Here is a 25,428-nt window from a genome sequence, read left to right as displayed (position 1 = left end):
CTTTCATCATCATATCTCCTCTGACTCTGACCCTTCTGCCTCCCTCTCCCATGTGTGATTACATTGGGCCCAGCTGGATCCTTCAAGATAATCTACACATCTCAAGGTTAACTTGATCACGCCTGCAAGTCCCTTTCATTCACAGGTTCTAAGGATTAGGATGTAAACATCTTTGGTGGCCATTACTCTGCCTACCACAGCTATGTAAATATTGCTCACTACATTGTACTATAATGTATGTTGTAGTGAATCATAATTACATTTCCTTTCTATACAACTTTTAAATTTTCTTTGGAGCTAATAATTGCCTTTTTTCCCCACTCGCTTATTTTTTTAAAAGTATCTGTCATTAGTTCATTCCTAACTGTCTGATAAAGCTGATGATCTTCTCCTAAGCCCTAAATGTGCAAACTAGTCTTCATCTTTCTTTTCTTAGCACCACTCCTCAAGAGCACTCTGTCTTCTCCAGTTTGGAATTTTGCTCTTTGGGGATGCTGCATAGATGTTTTCTGAGACTTTCTTCGCTATTGTCCTGGGACCCCCCTCCACCCCTTTTTGGTTTTAGAGTCTCTGTTTCTAGGATCCTGTGTCTTTTTCTTCTCTGATTTACTCTCCTGTGTTACTGAATCACATCTTTCAGTGGCCTCTTGAGCAAGAGTACATAGAGGGAAGTTCTCCAATTGTCACTCCAGAGCACTCTCCCACTTCTCTGTGCCCTGGGAGGCTGGCATTTATGGAGACTGCCTCAGTAGTCTCTTTGCCTTCCGGCTTCCAGTTGATTTTGGTCAATGGGAGATACAGAAGTTGAGTGCGAGGAAAAGGAAGTAGGGGTGTTTGTTCTCCAGCTCACTTCTTTTTGAGCTGTGAGTTGGTGGTGGCCACGGCTTCAGTCAGGTGGCAGTCAGCTGTTTGTAACAGCTCCCTGCTCTGGCTGGCCTCAGGGTACCTCACCGTTCCTGGCTGGATTCCTTTAACCCCGACCGTATATTTGTAAACAGTGAATTCTCCCCAGTCTGAGTGAGCCCTCTGTTTTCCGCACTGACCGACATAAGAAGTAAATTTTTGATGCACTGCAAGTTTGAAAATGTCTTTATTCTACTCTCACCCTTGGGTATAGAATTTGAGGTTGAAAGTCATTTTTTCTTAGCACTTTAGAGGTGTCGTTCTGTCTTCCAGCTCTCAGTGTCACTTTTGATGACACTAGTGTGATCCTGATACCTGATCCTTTGTATGGGACTTGCTTTTGCTCTCGGGAAGACTTGGAAGACTTCTCTTTATCTCCAGTTTTCAGAATGTCATGATGTGCTTTGGTATATGTTTATTTTGTCTTATCCATAGTGCTAGACACTCAGCGGCCCCTTTCAATCTGGAAAGTTCTAAGAATTTCATTTTATTATTTCTTTGGTAATTTTCTTCCTCCCCCTTTTTTCCCAGTTCTCTTTTGCTGGAAATCCTTCCAATTGAAAGATGAATCTCATGGACAGATATGTTAATTATCCCAAGTTTTCCCTCTTGTTTTTTAACTCTTTTTTGTTTGGCACTCTAAGAGACTTTACCATCAAACCCATTTCATTTTTTATTTGCCTATCATATTTTTATACTTTTCTATTTTTCTTTCAGGGATGCAACATACTATATTAATCTCCTTTTGTCTCTCATGGTTAGGACTTTCCTCAAATTTTTGGTCATTCATATTTGCCATCTATGTTTAAGGATGAGTCACCAAGTTTCTGATAGAAAGCTCTGTTTACATGAGTGGAGCTTGTTAACTGTTGTGTTTCTCTCTGGGTGATCAACGAATGTCAGTCTCTGTAGGTCTTTTCTCTCAGCCTGGTCAGTTTCCACAGAGAGGGATCTTCTAATCCAGTGCTGTCCAGCTTGTGTGGTGGTGGAAACGTTCAGTATCAGCACTGTCCAATATGGTAGCCTTTAGTCACATGCGGCTATTCAGTACTAGCAGTGTGGCTAGTATGGCTGAAAAAGTGAATTTTTAATTTTGTTTAATTTGACTTAATTTAAACTTAGGTAGCTACCACTTATTTTGACTAGTGGCTACCATATTGGACAGCTCAACTCTAATCTTCTGCCTTGGCTGCCAATCTTCTACCCACCAAGGTGGAGAAAAAGTTGGGGACCTCACTGTTCAAGGTGTAAACGTTCACCTACATTTCCTTTTTGCAGTAAGGCTCTCCGTCTGCCCTCACCTGTTCAGAGTCCAAAGTCTGTCTCTCTGAACCTCTCTAAACTTGCAGTCTTTGGAGGCAGTGGGAGGGTGGGGAGGGGGACAGTCATCTGACTGCATGAAGTCACAGACAGAATCTGGGGATCTTGGCGCCACTCACAATGTCTTCCAACTAGTCCTCCTATTTTCCTTGCCTTCTGAGGGGCCTGTAACTCAAACAGCTACGTTTTTCCAAGATTCTTTAGGGGAAAACAGTTTTTGTGGCTCTCTCTGCTGCAGGTTTAAGTTTCGGCTCTTCCTGGGCTTCAAAGTCAGCTGCAATCTACCTTTCAGCTCTCAGTTTTTGTTGACATCAATTTTGCACCGTCATCTCCTCTCCAGGTCTCTTTGGCCATGTGGGTGTGAGCCACTTTTATTTCTTGCCTGCCTTTTAGTGAGGTTCTGGCAGGGAGAGGGGAAGAATGGGTGTGTCGGCGCCTCCAAGCAGGCAGCTTGATTACTTGGTTTCCATACTTACTTGGTCCAACTGTTTCGCCAAAGGCACGGGATTGTTTATTTTCCCTGCAGATGTTTTTGTACTGTTCTAAAATGAAAGCTACTGTACTAGCTGCCATTACGTTATTTATTCTAGCAGGTGGCGGGGTGTATCTGGTGAGGTGGGCAGAATTGGTTGCTTCATTTTCACAGCACTGTCCGCAAACTTCATCTGGTGGCTCTAGCAGGACAGTCTTGGTGCTTAACAGGAACCTCTCAGTCTTACTCACCTGCTCATATAAGTGAAACCAGGGTTATAAATATACCCTTCCTGGCTGCAGAAAAATGAATTGCTTCCAGGATTCTTTTCTCAGTGTTTTTCTAAGAATCCCTAGGGGGTGTTCACATGTGTCCAGAAATCAGTTCTGGTCATTTATGAATCCGTTACTGACCAAACCAGGCCCACACAAGAGTCTTGAGCTGGAAGTCTCCATTAGTTGGTCACTCTGAAGTTAGAATATTTCTCCCACTGCTGGTGCGGCTAGAGGTACCATTGGTGGTGAAAACAGGCCCCCCTGCTCCCAAAGGCAGAGAAACTTGGGCACATCCCTTAGCCACAACATCACCACCCTTGGGAGGTGAGAGACAAGTTCCAATGTTGGGACACTTGGGACTGAAGGGTCTCAGACCTTTCTGTGTTACGACTTACCTCTTAACTTGGTGTGGCTTAGCTTTGACTTTCCCACTCAAGCCCTCACAGACCTGTGGGGATGGGGGGCCCATCAAGCAGAGACCTCCACCCGCTCTCAGGAGACCTTTGTCAATCCGGCCAGACGATGTCTCCATGGTAAGAGAGAGAATCCTCCCTCCCCCAGCTCTACATTGTATCAGCAGGAGGTTCACAGTAAATTTGCCTGGAGCTGATGTAATTGTCTCCATCAACTCACACTTCCACCTCTACCCCAGCACCCAGCCTCCTGTCTAACATTCTAGCCCTTTAGTGTGAGTACCCTCTCCAAGACCCACTGCTCTCTCTTTCCACCTGGCCTCCATCCGGGACTGCTACTGTTCACCAGACATGCTTCTATATTCTAGAAACCCAGGGGATATTAGAGTTCAATCCACTTTTTCCTCCACTGAGTTCCTGCATAGATGTCTACGGTTAGATTAGATATGGGGGGCAAGTCCAACTTGCCTGTGTGCAGGATAATTTTATCTAAGGCAATGTGAGCTTCACACAGTGGTATGGAAATTTAAAAAATGGATTTTCTATCTATTCTTTAATCTCATGCTTAACATTTTTTTTTGGCATGCATGTTTCACATACATACATAAATATTACAACCCATGGTCAAACATTTTTTTTAAATAGGGAGGGCAAACCAGTAGTGTCCACAGTATGTACCTGTGGGACCCAGAGGCCCCAGACACCTCATTATTTTAGTGTATTTAATCATTTACATTTGAAGGTTCACTGTGGTACACTTTTGTGTGGATATTATGCCTGTTTACTCTTTTTTATTTATCAATAGGGTGGCAAAACTGTTTTGCTTTCAACTTTCAGGAAATTCACACAACGTTTGCCTCCCAAGTCTGTTAGGTCCATACAAACATATTAAAATTTAAAACAGATAACATTTGAACTTATGTTATTAATACTGTTATTACCTAATCTTGTTGCCTTCATTGAGATAAATTACAGTATTTTTTCAACTTGTGAAACAGCTGTTTTCTTTACGTTTGTTTACAACTGCTGTGTGGTTAATTGCTTTCAACTGCAGAAAGCCTTGATGTTATAGGTTCCACTTTCAAAATTTCTTCCAAATCTTCAAAAATTTGAGAAAACCCTGACAAAGGAATCCATTCATCACAGTACATGGAACTGTATTTCTCCATAGCAAGGTCCACTCACACACCGTTGGTTGAGGTTGCTGACTCACCAGACTTTGGGGCTGGCTTACTGAGATGGACTCGTGTGAGGTCATGCTGAAGCAGGCAAGAAATGATTGAACAGCACAGACACTGAGCTGCAGAGTCAGCGTGACAGGAGAGCACGTGTAGAGAGAATGGGAAGGGCTGGACTTCGCGAGTCGCAGCGGTTCTTGAGGTCAGCGACTTCCGTGCCATCGAGGCCTGAATTCAGGGTTTCCGCTGTCCAGCGGTGGTACCTTGCATTGCTCGCCATCCTTCACGATGGCCCTCAAGGATCCCCACCTCCGGGTGCTCACACCTTGTGTAGTCTCCTCCCACACTGGGCCAGGGGTGATCTGTGTGACCAAGAGAATATGGCAGACATGATGGTGTGTCACTTCCAAGGTCAGGTTCTGAAAGACACCATGGCTCTTGTCTTGGATGCTTGCCCTCATTTTCTTTCTTTCTCAGACCATCCACTCCTGGGGAAGCAGGCTACCATGTTAAGAGCAACCTTGTGAGGGGTCCTGTGTTAAGTATGGGGTACACAGAAATAAGGCACGTCCCCTCTTTTTAAAGTAATTCTGTCTCTTAAGGGAGATAAATGTTCTCAAGCAGATGCAGTGCACTGTACTATATACGATAACAGTGAGAAAAGCAAACCTTCCATGAACATTCAAATAGGCCACATTTGTTTCAACTTTGGTTCACTGAAGAAACTTTTGAACCAAAGAAGAAAAAAACAGGTGTCCTTGAGGCATATAGGGAAAGGGAAAGGGGAAGGGGGTCCTTTCAGGCAGACAACTGGGTATATAGAGACAGGGAATTGGGCTCAGTAAGAATTTATTGGAAAAAAGAATTTATTGGCACTTTCATGGACCCCACTGAAAAAATATAAGAGGAAACATCTGTCCTCTAAAATCACACACCTTCTCAAGACTTGAAGCTATAACAGATCACTTGAAACTCTTAGACCAGTGCTGTCCAATATGGTAGCCACTAGACATAAGAACACATTCCGTTCTTGAAATCTGGGTAGTCCAAATAGAATGTGCTCTAAGTGTAAAATACACAGCAAAATTTGAAGACTTTACCAAAAAAGGTAAATATCCCATTAATAACTTTTTATATTGGTTACATGTTGAAATGATATTTTTGATATATTGAATTAAAAAGAACACATCATTACAATTGACTTCACCTATTTCTTTTCACCTTTTTAAAGGGGCTACTAAGTTTAAAATTCTCTTTGCTGTCTATCCTTGTAGCTTGTGTTGTCTCCCTCTTGGACAGCGCTGGTTTGGAGGCTGCTCTGACATCAGCACTGTGGAAGAGGAAGAAGGAATGGGGTCAAGGGGTGTTGGAAGGGCCACAACCAATGTGCTTTCCTTTACATTCATTCTGTGCTGAAAGGGTCTCGTGTGTGGCCTGGGGAAAGCTCAGCTGGAGGAGAGGTGGTGCCAGAGCTCAGAGTCCAGAGGAGGGCGCGTGTGTGCTGGGCAGCCCTATGACATATGGTGTTGACATGAATTCTTGGTGAACGGTGTGTGATAATGCTTTAATTATACCCTTCCCCCACCTGAAGCTTTTTAGTTCAGGGCTCTCTGGAGCATCTGCATCCCTTTTGCATCGAATATTATAGCATGGATGGGGTGGGGTAGGAGGGAGGAGAGTTGCTAAAAGAAGTGGAAGGAACACACATACCTGACAATAGAGAAAAGATCTATCTTATTTCTTTAGGAAAGTTGAGTCTGGTTCTGGACATATTCCATTTGCTCTCTGTTAGCAAGTCTCTATTACTCTGCATGATTTTGGGTCCTTGCTAGGTGAATTTTGGGGTAACCCATATCTTGTTTTTCTTTTTGACTTTGACAGACTCAAACTGGGCTTTGTTGGACTGGAAGGGACGATAGGGGCTTCCTGGTCTGAAGACCCCGCCCACCGGCCCGTTACCCCAGGGACTGACAGAGTCAGTTGTTGGAGGTTATCCAGGCCCTTGACCATGCTCTGCAATGGAGCATTGATTCTATTCTAATCTCTGGCACAAATGGTTCTGCCACCTTGCCAAAGCATCTCTCTGTGTCTTTATATCCTTATTGGTTAACCAGTTTCCGGATGTGAATAGCCAGAGTGCTCTGTAGATTTATTTCAGAACATTTTTTAAGCGCAGTGTCAATAAGAGCATCATGCTTTTTCAGGAGAGCACTTTGAAGGAGAAGAATTGATGGTATTCTAGGACCCCTCTGTGAAACTGAAATATTAATAGAAGAGGACATTGCCCAATTCTGGGAATTTTGCAGAAGATGCCAGTGAACCCTCTTACCCCCTCGAGGTTCCTCCAGACTGTTAAAGAACATGTGGTCTGAGCTAGCTCCACAGAGCAGACCCCGGTGGGCTGTCTCTCCTAGAAGACGTTACACAGAGTTTTAGTTTGTTAGGGCTGACATGACAAAGAACCGCAGGTTGGGTGGCTTAAACAACAGAAACTTACAGTCTTGCACTTCTATAGGCTGGACGTCTGAAGTCAAGATGTGGAAAGGGCTGGTTCCTTCTGAGGACTGTGAGGAAGGATCCACTCCACGCCTCTCTTCTAGCGTCCGGCGGGTTGGCGTTCCTTGGCTTGTAAATGCATCGCCCTGATTTCTACCTTCATCTTTACATGATGTGCATGTGTTCGTGTCCAAATTTTCCCTTTTATAAGGATACCAGTCATATTGGATTAGGACCCAGCCTAATGACCTTACCTTTAACTTGACAGGGTCTGTAAAGACCTTGTCTCCAAATACGGTCACATTCTGAGGTACTGGGGGTGAGGAATTCAGCATATAAATTTTTTTGGGGGGGGACACAATTCAATCCTTAACAAACTCTATTCAAGAAAAGTATTGATATGTTTTGCCTCATGTCATTTTTATGTACATGGAGCAGGTTTGGTGAGTAACTGTTTTTGTTGAGGGATAAATGTGAGCGGATCTTACTTTTCTATAATTGCTACCATTTGTGTTCTCTCAAATATCTCTTCCCCTCTGGGTCCTGGTTACTTCAGCACACCCTGCCCCCACTTCCATAACATGTCATTTATTAAAACAGCCTCATTTGGTTATTGTGATTCTGATCTAGTCTTCCCCGAGGGGCTTTGTTTCCCGTAGTGTGGTAGGTATGGCAGATGCCCTTCGCTCCCAAATGAAACAACTAAAACATTGATTTAAAAAAGACACACTTTTAAAGGGCACTACTTAGCTGGAATGATGGTAAGAAATCGTCAGTTTTCTTTTTAAATAAACTTTTTATTTTGGAATAATTTTAGATTTATAGAAAAGTTGGAAAGATAATACAGAGTTGCAGTGTCAGTTTTCCCTGAGGTTATCCTCTTACATTATGCTGCATTTGTCAAAACTAAGTTAATAACATTTGTATGTTAGTAAACTCCAGACTTTATACAAAGTTCGCCAGTTTTTTTCCATTCCAGAATCCAGCCCAGGTACCACAGTGCGTGGGTTGTCACATCATATTCGTCTCCTCTGGTCCGGAAAGTTTCTTGGTCTTCCCTTGTCTATCATGACCTTGACCATTTTGAAGAGTGCTGGTCAGGTATATTGTAGAATGCCCTTCAACTTGGGTTTGTCTGATGATTTTCCTCAGGTTATAGAGTTTTAAACAAAGTAAAAGAAATGACATTAGAAAATAGATGAGTACCAAATCTCTACAGGACTAACTGCCAAACTTGATGCCCTGAGGTCTGAGGGTTAGCTTTGATGGCCTCACAGGGTGGGGGAAGGACGTAAAATCTAGGGCTTTCTCAAAGTGAGGAATATCATAGAAAAACACTGTCAACCCGCCAAGTCTTCTGCCTCCGTGGTAAGCTGGGAGCAAGATTTTACAGTCACTGTTAGATTAATGGGAAATAAACTCTACCACACAGAAATGGACAGCTAGAAAACTTGTCTGTCACAACCCTAGGCGCTGGGTTAGAGGACCTAGGTCCCAGGTTCCCCATGAGAACCTGTAACCAGAAGCCATCCCTCATGTGAGTTTTCAGTCTGAGCTCACACTACATTTGTGGGCTGAAAAAAATTTTACACACACCCAAATGTAACTTGAAGAAATCTTGTGTTAGAATCACCACTAGGTATGTTTATTATTATTTTAGCATTTATATAGTATTTATGATATATATTATAGTCTAGATACAAATATATGTATATAATAGTTGGAATTTAAAAAATGATAAAGCAGACTCAAGAAATGGAGAAATTGTGAACCAGGAGATTAATCTAAACAAATCATTCAGTCTGTGGTCCTGTGAGACAAAGATTTGGAAAATATGAAGGGAAGGTTAAGAGAAAACAAGAATAGAATGATGTTCTCTGCCATGCTGTCCAGTAGAATTTTCTCCGTTGATGGAAATGTCCTAAATAGCCACCTGTGATTAGTGACTATTATTTTGGACATCATAGGTTTAACCTCTGCGTAATCAGTGTTCCAGAGGAGATAATTAAAATGGGGAAGAGACAATATCCAAAGAGATCATGGCTGAGAGTTTTCCAGAATTATTGAAAGACTCCAATATTTATTCTAGGAAGCCCCTAAATCTAAGCAAGATAAATCAAAAGAAATATATACCATGACCCCCCATAGGCAAACTGCAGAATACCAAAGGGAAAAAAGAAGGTTTTTACAAAGCAGCCAGTGAGAAAAGCCAGATCGTCTACAAAGGATTGGCATTAGACTGATAGCTGATTCTCATCAGCGTTGGTGGAAATTGCTGGACAAAGGATCTGTATCTTCAATGTGCTTAGAGTAAACTAGTCAATTTATAATACTTCACCGCAAAACTACCTTTTAAGAATGAGGCTAAAATAAAGACATTTACAGACAAACCACATCTGATGGAGTTTACCATGGAAAGACTGCCACCAAAGAAAATTCTGAAAGATTATTTTAGGAAGAAGGAAAATCATTCAAGGTGAAAGTTCTGAGATACAAGTAAGAATGATGAGCAAAGATGCAGGTGCGTTTAAATAAAGACTGTTTAAAACTATAAAATAATGTCTAGTTTGTGAGGAAATCTAGGCTAGGGAAGCTAATATTTACAGAACAACAGCATGTAAGATGGGAGAGCCTTGACCACAGTTAAAGAGATATGAGGTCCTTTATCTTATGTAAAAGGAAAAGTAAATACTAAAGAATAGACCAAAGCCTTTAGCTTTCAAACAGCTAGAGACTAAAAGTAGAATAGAAAAGGAAATAAATAATAACCCATCCAGAAGAAGGGATGTATGCAGAAGATTTGATCACCACAATTAGCGACCTTGATCAAATGGACCTACATAGAGCATGGCAACTGCAGGAGAAAATTCATTTTTTTCCAAAACATATGAAATAGTAATGCAGATTGCTCAAGTTCTGGGCCATAAAACTGGATTTCAGAAGATTGTGCTCACCCATGTTGCAGTCTCAAGCCACAAATAAATTAAGTTAGAAATAATATGTTAAATAAAATGTAGAAAAACCCCATTCATATGGATAGTAAACACGTACACATAACGTACACAGGCTTCCAAATAACTTATAGTTCAAAAAAGAAATCCTAATGAAAATTTGAAAATACTTGGGACTGAATAATTAGCATATTATAAATCAAAACTTGGGAATGCAGCTAAACCAGTACTTAAGTTAATGCTTGCATTAGAAAAGCAGGATCAAAATGATTGAGCCAAGCATCACTCTTAAGAAGAAAGAAAAAGAACAGCAGAATGAAGCTCCCAAGCAAGTACAAAGAAGCAATATCTAACAATATGGTATGGCTAGGACTCTTATTCATTCATTCAACCAGTGTTTACTGAGCACTTAGTACATACTAGGAAAAGACGAAGTCCTAATCCTCAAGCTTTTCTTCTAATGGAGGAGCAGCTGGTACATAAGAAAATGAATGAATGAATGAATAAAAATTACAAGTAGTGAGAAGCACATTGAAGCTGAGGAACATGCAGCAGAGTAAAGGAACAGAGACCCAGGAGAGGTGGCGAGTTGGTGGTGGCTATTTTAGACTTCAGGATTCTTCCAAGGACAGGAACCCATGCAGCCATTAAGAAATGGAAAAAGCCCACATCCTAAATAATAAGAGTGTTGACGGGCTCTGATGCCTTCTGCACGTGACCATTTGTGGCCTGGCCAAGGTTGTGGGTAGGGAGCTTGCAAAAATATGGACCACAGTTTGAGGCAGGTAGATAATTGCTCTCCAGGACTTTGGCTTCAGAAACTCTTTCGAGCCCTTTGCCTGATTCTCTCCCCTCCCTTAGACCCATGGCCTCATGTTGCCCTGGCTGTCCTGCCCTCCTGGAGGCCCCACAAGCCTTCTTTGGAAACCCTCCATGCTCAGACCGTTGTCCCTCAACCTACCTCCGTTGGGCTTTGTCCTGATCTTCCAGGAGCCTGGCGGGATGGCCAGAACATCAGGCGGGCAGTCACGGCGTCCTGGTTCTAAGTCCAGCTGTGTGACGTGGGCTAAGTGGCTTGCTAAGCCTCAAAGTTTCTTCATCTGTGAAACATGCAGGTCAGCCCGAGACCTCTAGGAGCCCTTCCAGCACTATGATCCCCTGAGGCTAGGAAATTAGTCGGTGCTGAGGAATACCAGACAATGCACAAGCGTGGGAAAATGCGGCTCCCTCCCAGAACACAGTTACATTTTGAACAATGCTTTTGTGCCCCTTAGCCCAAAGGAGTGGAGTTCCATCAGCCTTTCAGGCAAAGTGAAGAAGACTGGGTGGGGAAAGGTGAGGCTGCCATCTGAGTCAGCCAGTGGCCTCCTGTAGAGCCAAGAAGTCAAAGTTTAATGCAAGTAGGAGGAGCAGCAAAGATTTCCTACAGCAGAGGCATTGGGTAGGGTTTTGAAGGACGTGTAGGACTTCAACAGATAGGGAAAGGCCTTCCAGAATAAGGGAGCGACGTGAGCACATCCAGGGAGTGGGGAAGTGGGTGGCACACGTGCCCGGTCTGTACGACCCCTGGGCGGGGCAGCAGCCCATGAGAGTTAGTGTCCAGAGTTGCCTGTGAGAGAGTGTGTAACAACAGCTGCCTCTGCTTTCATGCTGGGGACTGCTGGGTGCTCTGTGCACCTTTACAAGTTTATTCCTGAAACCAAGTCTATGAGCTTGAGCCTTACCATGATCCCCATTTTACAGATGATGAAACTGAGGCCAAAATGGATCTACAGTGATGAAGCTGAGATTCGAATGCAGGTCTAACTCTAACTCTGACACCAGGAGTAGAGAATCCAACAGGGCTGAGAGGGATGAAAGGGCCTGGGAGCTGGGAGCTGGGAATTTGGGGAAGGAGCCAGCAGATGTAAAGAAATGCTGGGTCTGTGCATGACGTGACCAGAGGAAGTTGTGAGTGGGATGACTCTGGCGGTTTGGTGCCTCTTCGGAGTGAAAATGTTCATAATGAAAGTTCTGCTGGACAGATGATAATGGCTCTGGAGGGAATCACGGGGGAAGACAAGTGCCTTCTCCTGAATGCAGTTACTGGAAAGAGGGGAAGGGCTTGAGGCTCGTCATTCTGTCTCTTGGAGAGGCAGCTGGTGGTGTGTGGAGTGGTGGGCTGGTAAGCCGCTACACACACACACACACACACACACACACACACACCTTGATTTGTAGAATCTGCTGATTTCATGGTGCAAATACTCCCCCAGTGGCTGATTTCAAGGCACTGCTGTGATGTCACTGAACACAGAGTTGGGAAGAGAAGTGAGCGGTCATGCCTCAGCACAGCCCTGGTATTTGTCATCGGAGTGGAGTTGTATCTGCGGGGAGAGGCCAGAAGAGTGGGGAATCCAATGCATTGCTTTTCACTCCGGTATCTTCTTATCTGACCGGCGGGGCCTCTTTTCTTTTGTGGAAGGATTTGCTGGGGGTATAAAAGGAGAGAAGATATAGACTGCAGAAAAGAGCAAAGGTGTAAGAGATCTGCCCACTCTGGACTACTCCAAGGCCCTTCTCCTAGAGCCTGCACGCGTTGCTCAAGAAATACTAGTTGAAATGAATGAAAGAATGAACCAGTGACCCTGCCTCTGAGGATCAACTTCTCCCGCAATGTGTAGTTGAGCCAAGTCTGGTGTTCCCTTCCCGAGGTTAGGGGTGTGTCCCCAGAAGCTTGGGAGAGGCAGTGTGTACCATAGTGGTCAAGAGACTGCCTGGATCTAAGTACAAAGTCTACCACTAATTAGCTGTGTGACCACAAGCAAGTGACTTAACCACTCTCTGCCTCAGTTTCCTCATTTGTAAAATGGGGGTACTGTACTTACTTCACAGGGCTGTTGTGAGGGTTAAGCTGTTATATGTAAAGCCCTTGGAACAGTGCCAGCAACACAGAGAGTGTCAGATGAGGGTCTGTCATCATCATTGTCATCATCTGTAATCATTACTCTCATTTGCTGGTTTTCTCCTTTCAATACAAATAGAAGCTATAATTAGTAGTATAATTATAATGCACAGTTACAATTTATTTTCATGTCTGCATGCCTTAAAGAATTACCCCAGGTTTATAATAACTTCTCAGGATGAATATTTCTTAACTATAACTTCTCCTTCCTGGGGCTCAGACTTGGCCATTATAGGCTGGATGCTCTAACCATTCGATATGAACGTTTGAGTGGCGAATGGGGGAGTAATGTTTTAGCACAGAACATGAAGTTCAGCGTCATTTAATAAATGTGCAGCCATGCCCACTTCTGTGGTAGTGGGGGGCTAGGGGATAATCTGGATAAATTAAATATACCAAGAATCCGCAGGCTTTACTCGGCCATTACTTCACTGTCATTCTCCTTCTAGGCTTTATGATTTTTCCTAATCTAGAACTCCGGACAGATGGTTTAATGACTCACCCCACTCACCCCACCGCTGTGTGTTCTGGGGCTGTTCTAACAAGCAGCAGGCAGCCTGGAGAGGAATTCCCCACCTGGAACAAAGAACCAGTGGGCAGTCAAAGGTTAACTTACCTCTGAAGAAAGCCCAGTTTCATTACCAAGATACCTGGAGAACACTCTCCCTCAAATAAAACCTACAGCTGGACCCTGTTTAAATTAGCCAAGGTGTTCTGCCCATGACACCCAGAGGCCTGGGAATATCAGGAAAAGCAAGTGCCGTTTTCCTGGATTTGATGACGCCAAACACAGCTAATCAATCTCTTACATTTTCACAAGCTGGGAGGGGTGGGATAGCTTGGCGTGGGGTGGGTAGGAAAAGTAACCTCCCTGCTCTGCCTCAAAGGCCCTGCAATCAGGGTTCAACTTGGGCTCATTTGTTCAACAGAATGTTTGTAGAGCCAGACACAGTTCCAGGCACTGAGAATGAACAAGACAGACAAGATGCCTGCCCTGATGGAGGTTACATTCTAGAGGGGGAGACCAGAAACAAGTAACAGATAAATATATATGGTTTCAGATGCTGGATCAGTGAAGAAAAAGAAAGCACAATAAATGGTAGAGAAAAATAGATACAGGAAACTGTTTAGATGCGGTGGGTGTGGGAGGTCTGAAACCTGGACAGATCCAGTTGAGAGTGAGGAAGCAAGTCACGCGATGATCTGGGTGAGAGAGATTAGCAAGTGCAAAGGCCCTGAGGGCCTGATACGCTGAAGGCCAGCATGGCTGGAGCTGAGTGAGTGAGCAGAGACCACGAGGGGCTTCAGTCAGAGGACCTGGAGCTGCAGGCAGGGTCCAGAACTTGTAGTGTGGGTGGGCATGGAAGGAGTTTGGATTTTATTCCAGCTGTGACTGAGGGGTTTGGGGAGTGATGAGCTCTGGTACATATTTTAGGAAATTCCCTCTGGCTGCTGTACAGAGACTAAGACTAGAGAAGGGTAAAGAGGAATCAGGGAGCTAAGTTGGTTGTTTTAAGGGTATCCAGGATTCGTTTTAACCAGATTTAGTAAGACACAGAGATATGGAAATAACTGTCTTGAAGGAAAAAGTTTATATTCACAGTTCCTTAGAAACGAGAGGCACAGTGTGCCTGCAGGGCCATGTGGGAAACCACCAGGGTCAGTCAGGAAGCCGAAGGAATGGGAAGAAATGTAGGCATAGACTTTATAGTGGTTTTCGCAGGGAAGAGTGAGCAAAGTAGGTAAGCAAATGGGTCCTGGGGCATAAGGGCTGTCCCTAGTTGTCTGGGACCTGGCGCTGGGATAATTAGGGTAGATGAATAGTGGACCAGAGTGTGAGAGCCCAATAAAGGATGTGGTCGGGGGTCTGGGCTCTGGATTGGTTGGTTTGCATTTGAAAAGTGTGCTTGCCCTGAGTTGTTTACTATCTCTAGGAACTGGCTAATTCTGAAAGGAGCAGAGCCTCCATGGTCAGCAAGTCCCCCAGTATTATAGCATCAGAATACAGAAAATAAAAGACATGGTGAATACAGTGGGAGATTATGGTTTTTAAAGACCCTGCCAGAAGAGAGGCAAATGAATAATAACGAAAAATAATACGGCGAGAGCCATTATTTATCAAGGAATGAGTCAGAGGCATGTCTGTAGATGTATGCACTCCTACATTGGAATTCGTGGGCTTTAGGAGATAATTTGATTATTGCAGTGGAAGATGTATTTTCTTCATGGACCTTCCGGGGATAATGGCCAGAGTTCAGCTGGCGGAGAGAAATCAAGGTATAGGTAAAGTCAACTCTTCATCCCCTACCTTGTGTCCCCTTAAGAGCTCCTGCTTCCACTTCTTTCATGCTTCTTTTCACCAGTGAGCCAGCAGACACCTGAGCTCTCAAAGGAAGATTCTACTGACACCCACCCAAAGCCTGAGGCAGCAGAATCTTCAATCTGCAAGAAGAGACAGGGCTCTGTTAATCTGAGGGTGCAGTGGCTTAATCTGCAGTTAATCTGGGGAGAAGGGCTTCAAGAGCACACAGTGGGAGAACCTGAGGAAGACCAGAGAAGACAGGAGATGTTGGGGAGGAGACGATGTCCACATAGGCTCTCTGAGAAGGCCGAGAGAGTGAGCGTTTGTTCCACCGTTTGGTGTAAGAGCGAGAGTAGCTCAGTCAAGGTGCAGGTCCCCATCACCGCCCTGCCCCAACTCTGGGATACTCACTTGAACCCTTTGGTAAAAGATCAACTTAAATCTCCATTGGTTTTCAATATGTATTTGGTTTGGGCCACACTGGCATGGTGGAATTGGGAAAGGGGTTGCTCCTACTCCAAAATCGCCTGGTGAGCAATGGACTGTCCCATTTTGGATTGCTGGGTAGAGAGGGTACCAATCAATGGATGATCAGTTCCCTATCCAAGGAGATGGTAAGACTCTGCCCTCCCCCTCACTGTAGCTAGAAACACCTCCCATCTTCCCCCAGGGACAGAGTGTGCTAATGTGCTGTGCAAGTCTATTCTATATTCTTAGTGCCATGACATACCAGGATCTAAATGTCCTACAAGGTCATCCAGTTTTATCTGATGCCTGATTTTCCTGTGCAACATCCCTTGTAGTGAGCACCCAGCTTCTGCCCTAACATGATCAGTGATGGAGAACTCAGCTTCCTGAGGGCACTGTTTTTATTCTCAGATAGCTTATTGCTCATGTTTGGTTCTACATATGGAAAGTCTTTCCGCCTTTCCAAAGCTTCTAGGTACTTGTTCTAGTTTAAGCACTTTGGAACACACAAGATAAGTTTAATTTCTTTTCCCTAAGACAGTCTTTGAATTATTTGAAGACAAGTATCTTATCCCCTTATGTCTTCTCTTAATAAGCAAGACGGTTCCGTCATTTGTTCTTTGTATAGCTTGGTTTTACGTTCCTTCACCTTGCTGGGGTTCTCCCTGAAACATATTTCAGATTGTATACTTCACTTTTAAAATGTGGAACCCAGAAATGAATGCAAAATTCCAAGCATGATCTGAGCAGCACGCAGTACAGGATGAAAGTGCTGCCCTTTATTATAGATTCTTTACTTTTATTAGAGTCAGAGTTGGTCACTTTCACTATAATAGCAGCCACATTGCTTTTAACTGGTATTGGATTAATTGTTGACTAAAGCTCTCAAGGCTCTTAAAAAATGTCAGCTGACTTTATATTGAACTTCTCCTCTACATGGACTGTAAGATTTTAGGACTCAAGTCCCAGACTATTAACCTTATTAAATCTAATTATCTTTAGATTTTGCTTATTACTCTGACCCATCAAAAATATTGAGACATACACAGGACTGTGAACTATTTCTCTGACAGATCACCAGGACACTAGGAAGCCCTCACTAGGTTTGACATCAATCCATTAATGAGTATTCTTTGGATACGATTTCTGAACAGTTAATAACCCACTAAAATGTTCTAGCATCCGACCCATTTCTCTGTGTTAAGCACAAGTATATCATTAGAGACATCACCAAGTGTTTTGCTATAGTCCCGATGCCTGAATGGAAATGTGTGAACATTGCCTTTATCTGGCAACCCCCCTACTGAGGGATGGAAATGGGCCGGACTAACAGGATGTGTTCTTGTGAACCCATGCTGGGTCCTATAATCACTTCTTTGTCATTTGGGTGCCTATTATAACATCGCTTTAGTAATACATTCTGGAATCTTGTCTGAGATCCATATCAAGCTCAATCATCCATAGTTTACAGAATCCATTTTCTACCCATTTTAGAAAATTGGAAGGATATTTACTCATTTCCAGCCTTCTAAGATCTTTTGACTTCTTCCCAAACAGCATGCCTATCCTGTCCCTGATCTCCAACTAGTCCCAAATAGAGCTGAAAGGTATTTCGTTTTTGCTTTTGCCTTTTTGCTTGTTTGTCAGCCTGAGTTCATTATGGTAAAATGCTGTCTGTGTCACTTTCTGACATGCTTCTTAAGTTTGTGTCCTTCTTCCCATCCTGTCCTTTAAAATCTGAGCTTCCAGAGCAGTGTTTTGCAACTGTAAGTGAATATTGGGGTCACTTGGGGAGATTAAAAAAATGACTTATGCGGATTTCTCACCCTACACAAATGGAATCAAAACTTCAGGGAGTGATGGAAGCATTTGTTTTTTTGGTTTTTTTTTTTGAAGTCCCCCAGTGGACAGCCAAAGTTGGAAGTATAATGGAGTGGCATATTAGTTTTGTTTGTTTCTGGTTTTGTGTGCTGGTTTTTGTTATTTGTTTTAGATTTTCTTTTTCTCTTTATCATTGGCCTTACCTGTATCTGCGTTGTGAGATTTGAATGTTTGAGAAATTTCTGAAACATTTTGAGTGCAATGGACCTTCCTTCCTCATGCTTCGGAAGTTTGCTTTTCTTTACCTATGAATCTTATCTGGGAATCATGCTGTCTTCATGTCTGTTGGTTCACTGTCTGTGAACTCAGTGACCTTTGCCCTAAGACTCCTTTTTCATCCTCCTTGATAAACACTACTTTATCCTAGTAGGTCAGAATTCAACCTAGGACAGTAATTTCTCCATTTGTGTGCTTGATCTTTTTGGAAACAGCAAGGCAAGTTTTAGGCTCCTCTGCTTTGGGCCAGATGAGGCTTTTAGTGGATGTTTACAGAGTTGAAATCCCTCTTCATTACCAAATCATGCTCGCAGTCATTTAAAAAAAATGTGTTGGGAACATATTACACTTTTTATTTATTTGGCCCACTGGCCCAGTCTGTATATTAGAAATTCACAAACCTAACTGATCCTCAGAACTGCTTGGAGAGTGGTAAAAATACAAATTTTAGGATCCAACCCCCGAATTTATGACTTAATAGAAATCATAAGAAGAAATTGCATTTTGAAGGTCCCCTAAACAATGTTGATGATTGGCCAGGTTTAAGAAGCACTGACCTACCTGTACCACAACAATATCCCTTTTAGTTTCGTACCCTTATCTCTTGGCTCTTCAGCTCACATCCATCCACAGGTCCATGGATTTCCACAAAGATGTCTGCTTCTTGGCATAGACTCTAGTCAGTCTCTTCCTCTAACAGGCCTGTCTGTCTTGAATAGAGCATATGCTTCCATCAGCATATTTCAATTCTGTATCTCTTCTTTCCCAGGCTTGGTGAAACAAGTTCATATTTATTGCCCTATCTTGTAAGAATTTCTTTCAAATTATCCCCAATTCATTTTGTTACTCATGCTCTGCTGACTGACATAAAAAAGACTTCTAAGATTAGAACAATTTTTTTCTGTCCCCCCTGCTCAATTGCTTTCTGGTTAAAAAAATATCACTGACACTTTACTCATTTATTTTTTCTATGTAATATCTTCTGATTTTCACAGCAATTAATTTTATGGATTTATTTGGACATTTTATTTCTCCTCATCTATACTTTATGTTTAAGGCATTCTTTTTCCCCTTTTCAGTTTTATTTCCTTTTAAAAGACATTTTATTGTGAAAATACTACAAAAAAACACTTCAAAGTAGAGAGACTAATACAATGAAGTTTAATGTACATCTCTTGGCTTCATCTGTATGTCCGTTGAACCTTCAGAAAGCAGATGCTGAGATGGAGTTAGGAGAGCAAAAGTCTTACTGGGGAGTGACACCCACGGAAGGAAATGGGAGGAAGCAAGACTGGGCAGGGGGAGCTGTCAGATGGTGATGCAGATCTGACAGAGTTTGTCACAGTTTAACAAGGAGGCCCAGGGCCAAGATTGTCTTTAGAGGAGTCCTGTTTTGACAGAAATGGCTGGGCCCTTGGACCAAGGCCCTTGGCCTTGGTGGTTATTGGCTGGGGCCACCCTGAGAAGACTGTGACCTCTAGTATCCTTGAAGCAATTAACAGCTAAAAGATGTCAGCTGAACACACACCTCCAAGCTTGCTGCACTTTTCCATTCATAATTACAATTGAGCAAGGTTGGCCCAAGAGGCACCCAAGTGGATCTCCTGGGTCCACAGGTGTTCCCTTCTGCCAGCCCAGTGGAGAGGTCTGGAGCAAAAATTACCCATTAAAGGAGTCCCATGTTGAGTTTAAATGGCTAAGCCCTTGGACCACAGTTTTGCTCAGTCACTGGCTGGGGCTACCCTGAGAAGAATGTGGCCTTGACTCAAAAGCTAAGGTTGACCTGAAGGAGTTAACAAGAGGAGGGTGTCTCTAACCACCCTCTCTGCAGCTGGGCCAAGCATCCTTTCTTAGAGTCAATCAGCATATCTCTGTGTCTACTCTAAAAAGATTATCAACATTTTGCCAGTCTTGAATTATTAAAACACTCTTGATTGGATCAGTGACTTTCCGGGCCAATTCTTTCCTGTCCTCATGAAATGCATTCTGTTCTCAGCCAAGATTCCATCATTTTGGCATCTTAAACCATGGTCCAGCAATCTAGGTACTTCCCACAGTACCACCTGCAGAGTCAACTGCTCACCTTCTTGACTTCTGTCTTCCTAAATCCCAGATATTGATCTGAAGGATCAATGAAAACACCACCTGGGCTTCCAAATCCTTCAGTTTCTTGCTTAAAATTTTATAATCCTTAAAAATATATTTCTGGTCACTTCAAATGACATTATTTATGCCCCTAAGAGTAGTAACAATGGATGTGGTTTGTGAATTTAAAAAATCTGGAGGACTTCCTGTTACATCCCAAATACTTGATCCAAGAAATTCAGTCATGGCTATTCTACAAGGACTTCCCTTCACTCCTCAACAGAGAGTCCCAACATCATAGCACGCGCCTCTTGTCTTAAGCTCCTAGGGAATTCCCTTGCATTCACTAAGGATTGGTCACACTCCTCATCGTTCGACTTTTTTCTCTGGAAATTTGGTCTTCACCTTCACAGGACAAGTCTCATATCACCTGCAAAGCTCTGAGAATGAAGAATTTCTTCCCCTTGGCTTTTTCTATGTCACATTTTCTTAATCTCTTTTTCTTGGCTCCAATTTTAATCCCCCCGACTCCCCTCCAAACACACACATTTTGAACCTCCTGGTTTTCTTTTTGCATTATCCTTTGCATTTTCTCCAAGATTACCCCCTAATATATAACATCCATAGAGGTAGTTCTTGTGCACTTCACCTAGCTCTCAGTTATGAACAGTGGTTTGCACTTACAACGAATGCTTCCACTTGCAAACATCTCCCACCAATGCAGTGCAGGTCACAGAGCTAATTCCTGCTGGCTTCCACACTTCCCGGTTAGGGCTGAGAGTCCAAAGGGAAGAATACCCATCCCAGACTCTGGTATAGCTTTCTCTCAGGGCTACTTTTTATAGCCACCCCATTATCCACGCCATCATCTGGTCAGAGAGAATCACTTGGTGATTTTGCCCCATCAAAATACCACCAATTACAAATGTTGGCATAATGTTTATTGAATTGTCAACAATTAACACCACTTGGCCACAGCCACCAGATTGTAAAACACCAAGGAACCAGAGGGAGAAACTCTAAGGATTTTAGTGATTCATTCACCTTCTCCCACATGCCAGCCTCTGTTGCAGTGTCAGATTTAATTTCTGTCCCCCCTGGCTTAGGCCAGCAAGAACAATTCTTCTAAATTGACTATCTCCACATACAAAATGGGATCAACATTTTTGTCCGAGTTGAACAATCAATTCTTACAAAAAAGTAAAACAATCAATTTGAGTCTTTTTCTTCCCACTTAATTGTTGAACTGAATTGACTGATGAAATAGCAACAGTGTCTGTGGTAATGAAAAGTACCTTTGGCACCTAGTTCCGTAACGCAGGAAGCTCTTCTATAGGAATCCTGACAGATTCTTTATTATCCTGCCGAGTCTATAGGATATTCAGATACTTTCAGAGATGGGGAGAGCTGTACTTCACTGACACTCTACTGAGTCCATTTATTAATAATTCATCTGGATCAAGTTTCCCTGGGTTGGCATGGAGACATTTAATGGACACGCACCTTAGTTTCACCAAAAAGTGTTCTCTTTAGCTTAGTGCCCTTAGAACCCAGATATTATAGTTTCGTACCTACTGGGACACTTCTTTCCGTGTCCACAGTTTTGCTCTGTAGTACCCCCTTCTAGTGTCCCATAGCTGCCCCCCACTTCTATCCAACCATGCCTAGGACTCTTTAACTGTTTCTCCCAGTACCATCTGGACTCCATGCATGTAAGTCTCCTTGTGTGCCAAACATCTGGGAAAGGACCTTTGAAGTGCCCACAAAACCCTCTCTACACTTATGATTTTCCTATGAGAAAGAGAGGTCCAAGGAGTGATGCTATGTTCATGTTATTGAAGAAGGTGATGGAGTTCCAGGACATGATGGCATTGTTGCACCACCATCACCAGAGCCCACTGTCAGGCTTATCTTACTGATTCACTCATCCACTCTTTCATTCTCTGTCTTAGAATAGCGGCTATTTCTAGGTAACGGGATCTTGGAAGAATTTTTTCTCCCTTTTTCCTTATACTTTTCTGTATTGTCTTAATTATTTTACAGTGAGAATCTACATGACTTTTATTGTCAGAAACAAAAAGAAAACCTTATTCATGCCTCTGAGACATTGTTGGGTTTATCCAGTTCAGTCTCCTGATTTTCTAGGCAAGGAAATTGTGGTTCAGAGAGGTGATCCCAAGGTTTTTATAAAACTTCTGTAAGACATTCGAATTACTGTTTAAATGTTTGCGTATGGCTTCCCTGGTGGCGCAGTGGTTGAGAATCTGCCTGTCAATGCAGGGGACACGGGTTCGAGCCCTGGTCTGGGAAGATCCCACATGCCATGGAGCGACTAGGCCCGTGAGCCACAACTACTGAGCCTGCGCGTCTGGAGCCCGTGCTCCGCAACAAGAGAGGCCGCGATAGTGAGAGGCCCGCGCACCGCGATGAAGAATGGCACCCGCTTGCCGCAACTGGAGAAAGCCCTCGCACAGAAACGAAGACCCAACACAGCTAAAAATAAATAAATAAATAAATAAATTTAAATGTTTGCGTAGTACTACAGAGGGACACATTGAAAGGGACCCTGGATTATGCCCATCAGCGCTCACTCAACCACAGATTATACTCAGCTTTGGCTTTGTGCTTGGTGTGGGGACACTGAGAAGATTTGAGGGAGTGCTGTCTTTGCATTTGTAGCTTTTGGCCTCAGTCCAGTAACTAATGATGACAGGAGTGAAGTTTTTTCCCTAACAGTGGTCACTCCCACCTATGAACTCCCTCAGTGGTCTGCTTCTTCCACCCGTTTGGAACTCACCCCCTGCCCCCAGGTTGCTATTCACCTCTGGGTTGATTCTGTATCCCCCTGACTATAATGTGTGCTGAAAGAGGACCAGGCCTTGCTCTTGTATCTCTGTGTCTTCATCAATACGTCAATGCTCGTGCACGGCAACAGCAATAGACAGAACACTGGCCTGTGTAATCGATAACCCCAAACGAAAATCCTGTCCCAAATTGTGAATGTAAAATAGAAGTCAGCATGTTGTCTCTAGGCAGTGTGGTCCATTGGGAAGCTGACTTCTAGGAGTTGGTGTGACTACTCAGACTCTGGTAACTGTTCTGATTCTGATGCTAGAAAATTGTGCTGTACTGTGGGGAGGAGGGCGTGATGGGGCAGTTCTTAGGCTTCCGTAAACCTTGGCTTGGAGATACAAGCAATTCTTTTTTTGCTTGTGTGACCCTGGTGAATCATTTATTGGGGCAAGCTTTTCATTCTCCTGCCCTTTTAAAAAACTTATCTCCATAAAGCATTTACAATGGAATAAGCTGTTCTAGACCGGCTGGTACAGGTGCTGGGCTCCACTGATAATGTCCCTTCTTCTGCCTGGGCTTGGCCTTGGGAAGCTTAAGGCTAAAGAGAGCTCAGGATGGTAATTGGCAAAGACCTCTGCTAAGGCTAATGTTCTGAGAAGCTGACTGGTCATCTCCGAGCTTGAGATGGGGCGAGGGGCGCGAGCTTGACAGTCTGGGTTGGGTTAGGACCCGAATATCAGGTCCAGCTCCCGGAGGAGTGAGAGAAATCCAGATGGAATATGCTATCTGTGTTCTGGAGGGGGCTGTGAGTTGGGCCTGTCTACGTGCAATATCCAGAGTCTGAAAAAAATCTGGAAAGTCCTCTGTTTGTCTAGACCCTTGAAGACCAAAGTCTATTTCTTCTCCCACTCCCAAGAACAGCTAAAGCACAGGTAGGGTAGGGCCTCAGCCAGTTTTGTACCTTCTTTGCCCCTACTCTTCCTATGCCTCGGCTTTGGAAATGCATACCATTATTTTCACAAATGTCCCCACAGATTATCTTTAACCAGTAGAGATGGAGGTGTGATGAGGCTAGGAGCTGAATGGGATGGAGGAGGGAGGAGAAGGGAATTAAAGATCCTTTCCCCCTTCTTTCTGCAAGTTCCAGCATTACAAGAGCCAGAGTCCTGAGAAAGACCATATCAAAAAACATCTCCTGCCCATACCTGGTTGTTAACACTTGGCATCTTCTTCCCTTCCCTTCCCTTCCCTTCCCTTCCCTTCCCTTCCCTTCCCTTCCTTCCTGCATTACATAACTGGGGATGTGATAGAAACAGACCTGATCCCAGCCCTCATGAAACATGTACAGGCTAGTGAAGAAGCAAATATTAACTGAAGGATTATAGCAATAAACACATAATTTAAAAATTCTGTAAGTGCACGGTGGAGAGGTACATAGTGCCTTGGGTTATAAAATAAGGGTATTGGCCCACCCCCGTGGAGATCCAGGGAAGGACTGATCATTAATGCTTGCTCCCTTTAGTTCAAGGAACTGACTCCAGTTAAAACTGACAGGACCTGGCTCAGGTGACACTCAGGAATGAGGGAGACAGGTCTGTGATTTGTTGGGTGCTGTATTAGAAACACCTAGTTCTTTCTTCCTATGAGTCTTTCTCCTGCGTCTTCTTTACAACTCACACAAAACACTCACGCTTCTGACACTTCTGGTCACCAAATATGTGGAAATCTTCCCCCTACACCAAGCAATTCCATGCGACACCAGCTGGGTGTCCTACAATTTAACCCGATTCTAACACTGTCTACTTGGAGGTAGTGTCAGATCCCACAGGTTAGGGCTCAGCCCCACAGGACTGCTCCCACCCCACTTCAGATGCCAGTCTCAAGGCCAGGTTACCCCTGTGCTTTAGATCAACCGGCTGTAAAGGTGAGGTTCCCATGATCCCCTCCTTGGGTTTGATTAATTCGCTAGAGCATCTCATAGAACTCAGGGGATTGCTTACTTACATCTACTAGTTTATTAAAGGATATGATAAAGGACACAGATGAACATCCAGTAGAAGAGATACCCAGGGCAATCCCTGGGAGGGTCCTGAGTGCAGGAGCTTCTGTCCCCATGGAGTTGGGGTGTGTCACGCTCCTGCTGTGGGTGTGCTCACCCACCTGGAAGCTCTCTGAACCCCAAACTATTGGAATTTTATGGAGGCTTCCTCATGTAGGCATGATCAGTTATTAACTCCATTTCTAGCCCCTCTTTCCTCTCTGGACAAAGGGTTGTGGGTGGAGGTGAAAATCCCCAGCTTCTAATCATGGCTTGGTCATTCTGTGACTAGCTCCATCCAGGAGCCACCCAGCATTGTCTCATTAGAACAAGAAATGCTCCCAGTGTTCTTATCACTTAGGAAATGACAAGGGGTTTAGGAGCTCTGTGCCAGGAGCCAGGGGCAGAGATCAATTTATATTTGTTACAGTCTCACTCTGTGCCAGCCACTTCACGCACCTTGTCCACCAGAATCTCGGAAAGCCCTGTAAGCTTGGGCCAGTTATTCCTGATGGGAAAATGGAAACTCGAGTTCAGAAAGGAGACATGACTTACCCACGGCCACGTGCCTCACGGGTAGCAGCGCTCAAGTTTGAGCCCAGTGCATTAGAGCAGGTGGGATTCGTTTATTGCCTAGTGAACAAGAGGCATGGGGGCGTGGGGTGGCATTTTTCTTTTGGAGCTTTAGGGAGG

Source organism: Balaenoptera ricei, chromosome 11 (assembly GCF_028023285.1).
Source record: "Balaenoptera ricei isolate mBalRic1 chromosome 11, mBalRic1.hap2, whole genome shotgun sequence".
Taxonomy (NCBI): domain Eukaryota; kingdom Metazoa; phylum Chordata; class Mammalia; order Artiodactyla; family Balaenopteridae; genus Balaenoptera; species Balaenoptera ricei.
The sequence above is the reverse complement of the archived record's forward strand: the minus strand, read 5'-3'. Positions refer to the sequence as shown.